Source organism: Miscanthus floridulus, unplaced genomic scaffold, assembly GCF_019320115.1.
Source record: "Miscanthus floridulus cultivar M001 unplaced genomic scaffold, ASM1932011v1 os_1882_1_2, whole genome shotgun sequence".
In the NCBI taxonomy this organism is placed as follows: Eukaryota; Viridiplantae; Streptophyta; class Magnoliopsida; order Poales; family Poaceae; genus Miscanthus; species Miscanthus floridulus.
Window position 1 is genome coordinate 30850 of NW_027097966.1, and position 9903 is coordinate 40752.

Consider the following 9903-nt stretch of genomic DNA (forward strand, 5'->3'; position numbering starts at 1 on the left):
CATGACCCCCCACAACCTAGCGCACCGATTGAGCTACTTGGTTAGGCCTCCCGCTGGCGCTAACGACAACGGCGGCAGCCATGGTGGCTTGGCGGAGCTGGACAATGGTGTTACGCCGACAGTGGCCACAACGGCTCAACCTAAAGCTCGGATGAGCATCAACGAACTACGGTGAACCTATGGCACGCTCTATCATGGCACGCGGTGGTCAGAGTTGGCCGGACCATGGTGACGGAGTGTGGCAGCGGAGCAACGGCGAGGTTCGCATGGTGAAATGGCTTACCAAGTGTGGCTAGGGAAACGATTGCAGGCGTGGCATGACAGCGGGATCACGGAGGAGCTATTGCGGTGGCAATTGGGCGACAAGGCACGAGCTTGCGCTGGCTATGGCGACGGCAGAGGTGGGGAAAAGCTCGGCTGCTGCTGCGGTGCTTCGGTCGGTGATGGAGGAGGCAGCAAAATGGAAATGGCGAGTGCGGCTCAGTGTGGGCGGGTGCTGGGGGCGTTAAGGCGCGTGCTAGCCTAGCTTGGCCGCATGGGGCAGGGCGTCGGCGATGCATGGCCAGCCGCTGGCTCCACATGGCGCGTGAGCTCTGAAGCCGGTCAGCCACTGAATCGCCCGTTTCAGTTCATTCAGTCACGCGATGGTAAGCCTGATAGCGAGTTTTGTAGCAACGACAACTCCAAGTCCGTGGACTTTGAGCTGAAATTTCCTAAACCAAAATTGAAGACTAATGTACCAGCTCAAATTTCTATTTAGCACTCAAGACCTAATTCACCACCCAACTCGAGTTATTTCATTCCAAAGTTGAGGTTTTCAAACTATCAGGGTACAAGACTTAGCAAATTTTGCTAAGTGTTGAAAATGTTGATTTGCTGATTTTTGTGAGCCAAATTCAAGCATGTTAGGAGCTAAACCAATCAATGACCCATAAATAAAAGTTGTTCCTCTTGCCAAATACTACAACTTTCCTTTAGTGGCCACCTCCATGTAAGGTCTCTAGCACATAGTTCAAACTTGGTCAAACAGGTTACATTCAAATGATGACTTGTACTTGAACTCTGACCTAATGACCTATTTACCCCTAACCATGAATATCAAAGTTGTTCATAATGATACTCTAAACATGTTTGTGCTATTGACAAGGTCACACAATCATTTCATGTATTAGTCACACATAGGGCTATCCAGGTCAACACATGTAACATTACTTAAGTGCTTGATCATGAAAGGTGACATTCATGAATAATGTTCCATTTGCTAACCTAAGTGTTGCTAACATGTTTTTGTGACTCATATCAACCAATTACCTATATACACTCATGATCATATGTATATACACATGGAAACATGAAATACTAAGAAATGTTGCTTATGTTTCAATCAAATGTTTCAAGTGTAAATGCTTATATATGAATGCTTGATGATCATGCTCATGCTATGCAAGTCAAGTTATGCAAGGCTAACACCTAGGGTGTTATAGCCATCTTCTCCACAAGAGCTATTGCAACTAGTATGGTGAGTGATAGGAATATACCTCCAGCAGCAACATCCATAGTCTCATGGGTACTGTTAGTCAACCTATGGTAGAAAGTCTGCATGTGTAGCCAATTCTCCATCACATGATGAGGACATTCTATAATGTAATCTTTAAAGTGTTCCCATGCCTTAGGGATAGATTCATCATGTTGTTGCTAAAAGCTAGAAATTCTCTGACGTAGAGCATTGGTCTTGTCTATGGAAAAGAACTTTACTAGGAAGGCAGTGGAGCAGTTATCCCATGTAGTATTTCTATCTGTGTTGGCGTAGAACCATTGCTTTGACTTCCACAAGAGTGAAAATAGCCGAAGTAGTATGGCATCATGGGTCACTCCTTTGATGGTGAAAGTGCTACAGATCTCTAGGAAGTGTTGGAGATGTGCACTCACATCTTCATGTGCCTTTCCATAAAACTGGCTTGCTTGCACCATGTTGATGGGGGCTGGCTTGAGCTCGAATCTATTGTCTCCAACATTGACTATTGGTCCAGTACGGACGTTGGTCATAGTTGGAGTAGAGAATTCACGAAGAGTCCTGTTAGCCATAGCTTCAAATTCAGGTGTTAAGCTTTGCCTTATCTGGTTGTCTTCCTACTCTAAAGCTAAAACTTTCTTGAGTTTAGCCTTAGTCCTCATGATTAATGCTTCTAGGTCTTCAATGTAGTTTGTCAAAAGGTCAAAACCGATCATACATTACCTTGCATAAGAAACACAAGTAGACAAAACAAGGGTAAGCTTGTTTGAGTAGAGGTAAGTTATAAGTTTATCAATACTTCCTTTGCCTAGCTACCTTCCTTAGCAACGGCGCCAGAAATGCTTGCTGGTATTTATTAACTTGTTACTTATTTAGTAGCCACCTATTATAAACCTATATCTCCTAACATTACTTTACTAGGTTATCGTCCCTAGTGATGATACCATAGATGCTTGTTGGTACTACATAGCATTACTACTAGAATAATACTAAGTAGTTCTTTTTTAATTTATGTGACTAGGAAGAATAGATATGAATATATATATATATATGAAAGGAATATACAAGCGCACATATAATTATACCATTGTAGCACTTCTCTCAGGAGTATTCCAGATATCATTATTTATATTTTTACCACAGGGAAGGTCTAGCATGGACATGTATTGATAACTTATACTATTGATAGAGAAGTAAACCATAACCAATATTCTACTCATAACAGAGGTAAGTCATAGGATAAGATATATATATGATAAGTATTGATCATCAATAATGATAAATCACTCAAAGTACTCCTTTCTATGGCATTAGCATGGTCAGGTAGAATATTAGAGGAATAATTCCTAAGTCATTCTTAATTACAAGTCAAAGCATACATTGATTAGTGCAATTACACCTAGTAGTCATGGCTAAGGTTATCTTTATATCTACACATAAGGGATATTACTAAGGAAGATTAAGAACAGAGCTTGTTCTTCCTTCATAACCGGACCCTACTTGCACCTATATTCAGGGAGTCTACTATAAAGGACTCAATGGGAGTGTCACATCCGAGATCTACCACATGACCTAGAATATAGGGTGTATCCGCAAGTAAACAATGTATAAGCACCACGCTTACACAATGTCGACCACCCACCCCGTGTACTTTAGAGTGAGCACTATACGAAATTATGCATAAACATAATGATAAACTAGCTATACTAAGTATATAATCAAAGTAGACATTGAACATTATAACGAAGAACATGAATAAGATGAATACTAATATTGTCATAACAATTGTAACTAGCATATAAAAATAATGGAGGTACAAAAGAGAGGGGTACAAAGATTATACCAAACCACGCTCTTGACACGATTGGGGATCCAAGCGAAGCCTACTTGCCTCCCACTAGACCTAGTCTAACTAGCTATGCCTTAGAATATGCTGGAGCTCTGAGGATGGGTAGGGTTTCTGTCTTCTCAAATGACTTATGCAATATTTCTCAAGGGGGTGGTAGAGGCTGGTATATATAGGCTAGAGCATCCAATGTGAGCCCTTGGATCAAACTGACTTAAAGGACGACATAGATGCAACCTAGGAGGCAGTGGAAAACTGACATAACAACGAGGGGCTAACAGGTGGGCCCTAGGGACTGGCCGGCCTAAAGGTGGGGCTAGCGGCATCTATCCCTCTGCTTCGGTGTGGAGTCCTCTCGAGTCTTCTAGAACCTTCTGGTGTCTGTTTCGCTATGGATAAGCGCAATTAAATCTAACATGTTGGTCCACCTTGGTGGTTTTCTGGATAAACCCTACTGAAAATACAAATTTACCAAAACTTATGGAATTTGTTAGTTTAAACCCCTAGACCTTCATTGGTGATTATATTTATGCCCTTATGCATGTTATATTGATGGTTTATAATGTTTGTTAACTACCGTCAACATTTATCCTCCTTTCCTTCTCCTCTCCTTGCTTGAATGTGAGAGAGTGTAGACAGAGAGAGATGAACTAGAGAGATAGTGGGAGTGCAAGAATGAGTGAGTGAGCTAGTGGGTGCTCTACCTTGGCCATCTCATGAGCTGGACAGGTGTGCACTTGGGTGGGGCCAGGTGAACTCTCAAAGTTACACTTCACATTTCTACATGGGATGATTCTATTGAATGCTCCATCATGATGATGGACTGTTCGGTGGTGTCAGTTTACTGACTAATAGGGATTGAACTCTATCAAGTCAATTGGTGGATGGTCTAGTGGTGTTGGCAGACCATCTATCAAGTCAACAGTGAGTAGTCTTAATGTAGAATTTAGTGTAGTTTAGTTTCTAGTTTTTAGATTTCAAATGCAGAGATGCTTATGATGCTGATGCTTACAAGGGTGTCAAGACCAAGTCATGACAACTCTCCCCCCTAAGAATAATCATGCCCCAAGATTCTTCAAAAGTAGGTTTTATGCAATCAAGGGAGAAAATTCAAGGAAAATAGGTTTTAATTCCCTTCTACCAACACTAAGAACTCAAAACCCAACTCAAACTAAAAATTATCCTAAACTAGTACCTTGGCTCAAAAAGGTAAGGGTATTCCATTCTCATCTTGTCCTCAACCTTCCAAGTTGTTTCTTCAATCGAGTGACTGCTCCATTGCACCTTCACCATCTTGATGGTTTTTGTTCTAGTCATCCTCTTCAAAAAATCAAGGATAGTAATTGGATGCTCCTTGTAGCTCAAATTCTTATTGATTTCAATATCTTGTAAATTGACCTCTTCTTCAGGTGCTCTTAAACATCTCTTTAGTTGAAATACATGGAAGACATTGTACACTCCTAAAATTGAATCAGGCAAGGCTAGTGCATAAGCAACCTTCACTCCAAAATGGACCAACATACCTTGGAGCATTTTTTCCTTTCTCTTGAAACCTTTAGGTACCCTTGAATGGTGTAACCTTCAAATATACATATTCTCCAATCTTATACTCCACATTCCTTCTGTGGTCATCGACATAAGCCTTATACCTATCTTGTGCGGCTTCCAAACCAATCTTCACTTGCTTAACTTTCTCTTTGGTCTCATTGACCTTCTTATTGCCATACAATCTTCTTTCTCCAACTTCGGACCAATTGAGTGGAGTCATACAATCTCTGCCACATAGGGCCTCGTATGGACTCATATTGATACTAGCTTGATAACTATTATTGTAGGAAAATTGGGCAAATGGCAAACAAGTGTCTCAACTAGAACTATATATTAGAGCACAAGCTCTCAACATATCTTCCAAAATCTGATTAACTCTTTTGGTTTGACCTCTAGTCTGTGGGTGATAAGCGGTGCTGAGCAACAACGTTGTTCCCATTGCCTTGTGCAACTCATCCCAAAAGTCTAACGTGAATTGTGGACCTCTATCCAAAACTATTGTCTTGGGAATTCCATGCAAACAAATGATCTGAGCAAGATATATTTCTGCATACTTGGGAACTAGATAAGTGACCTTGACTGGTAAAAAGTGTGCAGACTTTGTAAGTCAGTCAACAATTAACCAAATGGAATCATACCCACTAGAAGTCTTTGGTAAACCCATTATGAAATACATGGTGATATCTTCCCATTTTCAAGCTGGTATAGGTAATGGTTGGAGAGTTCCGGTTGACTTAAGATGTTCGGCCTTTACTCTACATCAAACATCACATTCCGCAACAAACCTTGCAATATCCTATTTTAGATCTTTCCACTAGAATCTTTTCCTCACATCCCTAAACATCTTGTTGCTTCCAGGGTGGATAGAAAATAGTGATTCATGGGCCTCATTTAGGATTTGCTTCTTTAGATTCTCTTGGTAAGGTACTACCAGTCTTTTCCCAAACCATAAAATATTCGAGTGATTCAAATGGAAACTTTTATATTTTGGATCCTTTATCCTCTCTTTGATGGTAACAAGATCTTCATCTAAGTGTTGCCCTGCTTTAATGTACTGTAACAAGTGAGAAGTCACTTGCAACATAGACAAGGAACCTTCAGCTATCTAGGATACATTCAACCTTTGCATATCCTGACATAACGAATCCATATTTCTCTCTACCAAGGTGCAACTACAACTGGCATTTCTACTCAAGGCATCAGCTACTACATTCACCTTTCCTAGGTGGTATTGGATGTTCAAATCATAATCCTTAATTAAATCCAACCACCTTCTTTGCCTCATATTGGGCTCTGATTGTGTGAAGAAATACCTCAAGCTCTTATGGTCAGTGAAAATAATGCATGGCTGACCAAACAAATAGTGTCTCCAAATCTTCAAGGCATGAACTACTGCGGCTAACTCAAGATCATGAGTAGGATAGTTCACCTCAGAATTCTTCAATTGTCTAGAGGCATAAGCTATGACATGTCTATCTTGCATAAGTACACAACCCAATCCAACATTGGATGCATCACAATAAACTTCAAAGCGCTTAGTGAGGTCGGGTTGGACTAGCATAGGTGTTTGTAACTAGCTTTTTCTTTAAAGCTTGGAAAGCTTCTTCCCTTGCCTCTGTCCAAACATAAAACTCATCCTTCTTAGTGAGCTCAGTCAATGGCTTTGCAATTTTGGAGAAGTCTGGCACAAATCGATGGTAATAACCCATCAATCCAAGAAAGCCTCGAACTTCCTTCACCTTAGAGGGAGTAACCCATTCCACTACATCCTTGATCTTGCTGGGTCCATTGAGATTCCATTATGAGATAAAATATGTCCCAAAAAGGAAACCTCGGTGAGCCAAAACTCACACTTGCTAAACTTGGCATATAACTTATGATCTCTTAGCTTCTACAACACAATTCTCAAGTGTTTCATGTGATCTCATTCAATCTTTGATTATACCAAGATATCATCAATTAAGATAATCACAAACACATCCAACTCTTCAAAGAAGATTGAATTCATGAGATACATGAAGTATGCTGGAGCATTAGTCAATCCAAAGGACATGACTGTATACTCGTAAGAACCATACCACATAGAAAATGTAGTTTTTGGTATATCCCCTTCTCGGATTCAAATTTGATGATACCCCAATCTCAAATCGATCTTAGAGAAGAATTTGGCTCCATTAAGTTGATCAAACAAAATATGAATCCTCGGGAGCGGATACTTATTCTTAATGGTTCTTGCATTGAGTCATCAATAATCTACTACCATCCTTAGGTTGTGGTCCTTCTTGTCCACAAATAAAGCAAGACATCCCCATGGAAAAGAACTAGGTCTAATGTAACCCTTCTCCAACATACTTGTTAGCTTTTTCTTCATCTCTTCAAACTCAGGTGGTGCCATCTTATATGGAGGTTTTGACACAGGCGCAGTTCCAGGTTCTAAATGGATTAGGAGCTCTATGTCTCTCTTTGGGGGCATTCCAGTTAACTCTTTTGGGAACACATCGGCAAATTCACACACAACTGGAACTAGCTCAACACCTTTTGATATGTTGGACTTGGTTCTTGTTTGTATTTCTTAACGTGAACAGAAATATTCTGCAAGCGCACGGAAGTACTGTTGTAGCACTTCACCTAAAAGTATTTAGGGTATCATATTTTCCACAAGGAACGGAGATACTCTTCTAGCTAATTCGTCTAAGGACAACACAAGGGTAGAGCCAGTAGAGGTAAAGATGGATTCCTATGATTATAGGGTCCATGGATAGATAAACTCTACTATTACTTGCTCACTTCGGGCACCGGATCACACCTAGTCTGGCAAGCGAGGCTAACATATAGCCTACGTCGAACCTAGATGTGGGAGAATATGAGGGATGGATAGGGTTGTCACCACCTGCCGCCTACCCCTTAAGGTAAATGAAGATAGCTTCTAGCTAGGACACAATGTCTACGCTATCGGCTATTACTCTAGCGTGCATGCAAGGGTTATCCATCTCTATCAGGGCCCTTCTACTAGAGCAACCACCATAAGGATGGATGATGAAACCGCAAACAAGTTAAAGTATAGCTTAACTAATCAAAGACTTTTTAACCAAAAGAACCATGAACACTCACTTAGCGGGAGAACCCATTGAAGTAAAGATGCTCATTGAGGTACAAGTTGGGGAGACACCGACAAGCCTGGTGCTTCCCCAAGCTCTCCCTCACATCTCTCCCTTACTACTCTACTAGCTATCTAGGTCCTAAGCTCTTGGAGTGTTGCTCAAAAGTGAAGAAGCTCTTTGCCTTGTTTGGTGTTTAGAATGGGAGTTCTACCCCTCCTTTTATAGAACCCATAGGGCGGTTTGGAGAGATATATTTAGATGAATCTCGGTGTGCACCGCCTATTCATGCCTCCATGCCACTGCTAGACAAAGGAGGCACCAAGCGACGCTAGGTGGGGGTGGCCGACCCCAGGGGTCGGCCAACCCTTGACTGAAGCCTCTTGCCGCCGCCTTCGCGTGGTGGACTGCTAAGTGGATGTGGGCTGCTCCTTGGGTGGTCTTTCACCAAGATGACTTGAGTTGATGGGCCTTTCCATTTATTCTTTGCGCATGTCTGCTTTATGCTTCATCGAAAAGCACCTTCTTGGTGTATTTTCCATGTATTTGTGTTAGTGTTTGTTTTGTTGTATTTCTTGTCCACTTTAGGTACATTTCTTACACTATTCTGATATGCCCTCCTGCAATTGGTCAAACACCAAAACTTGTGGAAATTGTTAGTTCTAAAGCCCTATGTCTAAGTTTGGTGTTTATTTAAGCATATTTTATATGAAAGTTGAAGGTTAGAAATTGGGGTAAAGGACCACCAACAAGCTCTCCCACACTTAGCCCTTTGCTCATCCTCAAGCAAAGCTTAGTCTTAAAGGTAATCATGAGCATAACATCCTAAGATATATGGCTTACTTAAGAGTTATTCCAACACATTCCTTACACAAGTGGGATATGTGGTGTTAGCTAACATGTTTCCTTGCGTTGTTGGAAAGCAGAACAGTTCTTGAAACAAAATCATCTTCCCAATTTCACATCTTAGTAACTTGGAGTTTTGAAAGTTTTTCTCAAGAAAAGCATAGTTCACTTTATACTCCTCAAAAGGCACTCTCAAATCACTCAATGGTGTCTAAATCCTTACCAAGGCATAGTAATGTTTTGCCTTCTTTTGTTTTCTCCTATCTCTAAAAGGGTTTATGTGGGGCTTTAGGTAGGGATAAACAATATAGCATACTTGTATTGCATATGTTGTAAAGTCAAATTGAGGATCCAAGGAGAGAAGTGCCATACTCTTAGATCAAGATGTGCATGTGTGTGGAAAAAGGTAAACTAAAACTATACTCCTTTTGTAGATATGATCTCTCACTATAACTTATTATTTTGAAACATGGCTATCTTTCTTCCTTCCCCCTCTTTTTTCAATACATGAGCCTTCAAGTGCTCATCATTTTTTTCTTTTTGTACATTGGACCTTCATGTGTCCAAATATATATTTTTTGCATTGCCCATGTCTCTTCTTCTAAACCACAAATTTAGAGAGAGATCTTTATCTTCTTAGAACATGGAGTATTTGCCTAATAAACATTTTGTCTACTCCTAGTGTAGGAGTAGAGTTTTTAGTGGATCTTGGTGGAAGCATGTTTTTGCATACTCCCATGTAGGAGCAGCGTATGTATGTAGAGTGTACATGATCTTGATCTTGGGAGCATGATAAATCTCTCAACAGGGGTCAACAAGACTTGACCAAACTCAACACAATAACAAGCAGCATATGTGCAAGGCTTGAAACTCTACAAGATGTCGAATTTGGCTTTGGTAGGAATTGCTCACCAAATGAGGAGTATATGATACTATGGTTTTATATTTTTATTAAAATAAATTCTCCAAGTACTTTGAATAGAAATGGTAGGATTTCTAAGTCAGAACTATATCACACTTCACAATAACTTAGTCAACATGAATGTCCTATT

At 40.5% G+C, this 9903-nt stretch overlaps 1 non-coding gene across 1 annotated transcript; it reads left to right on the forward strand.

Moving 5' to 3' along the window:
- Positions 1-1618: 1618 nt before the first annotated feature.
- Positions 1619-1721, forward strand: LOC136534388 (small nucleolar RNA R71). The gene has a single exon (XR_010778707.1). It is a non-coding gene; the product is annotated as a small nucleolar RNA R71 (small nucleolar RNA).
- Positions 1722-9903: the final 8182 nt, after the last annotated feature.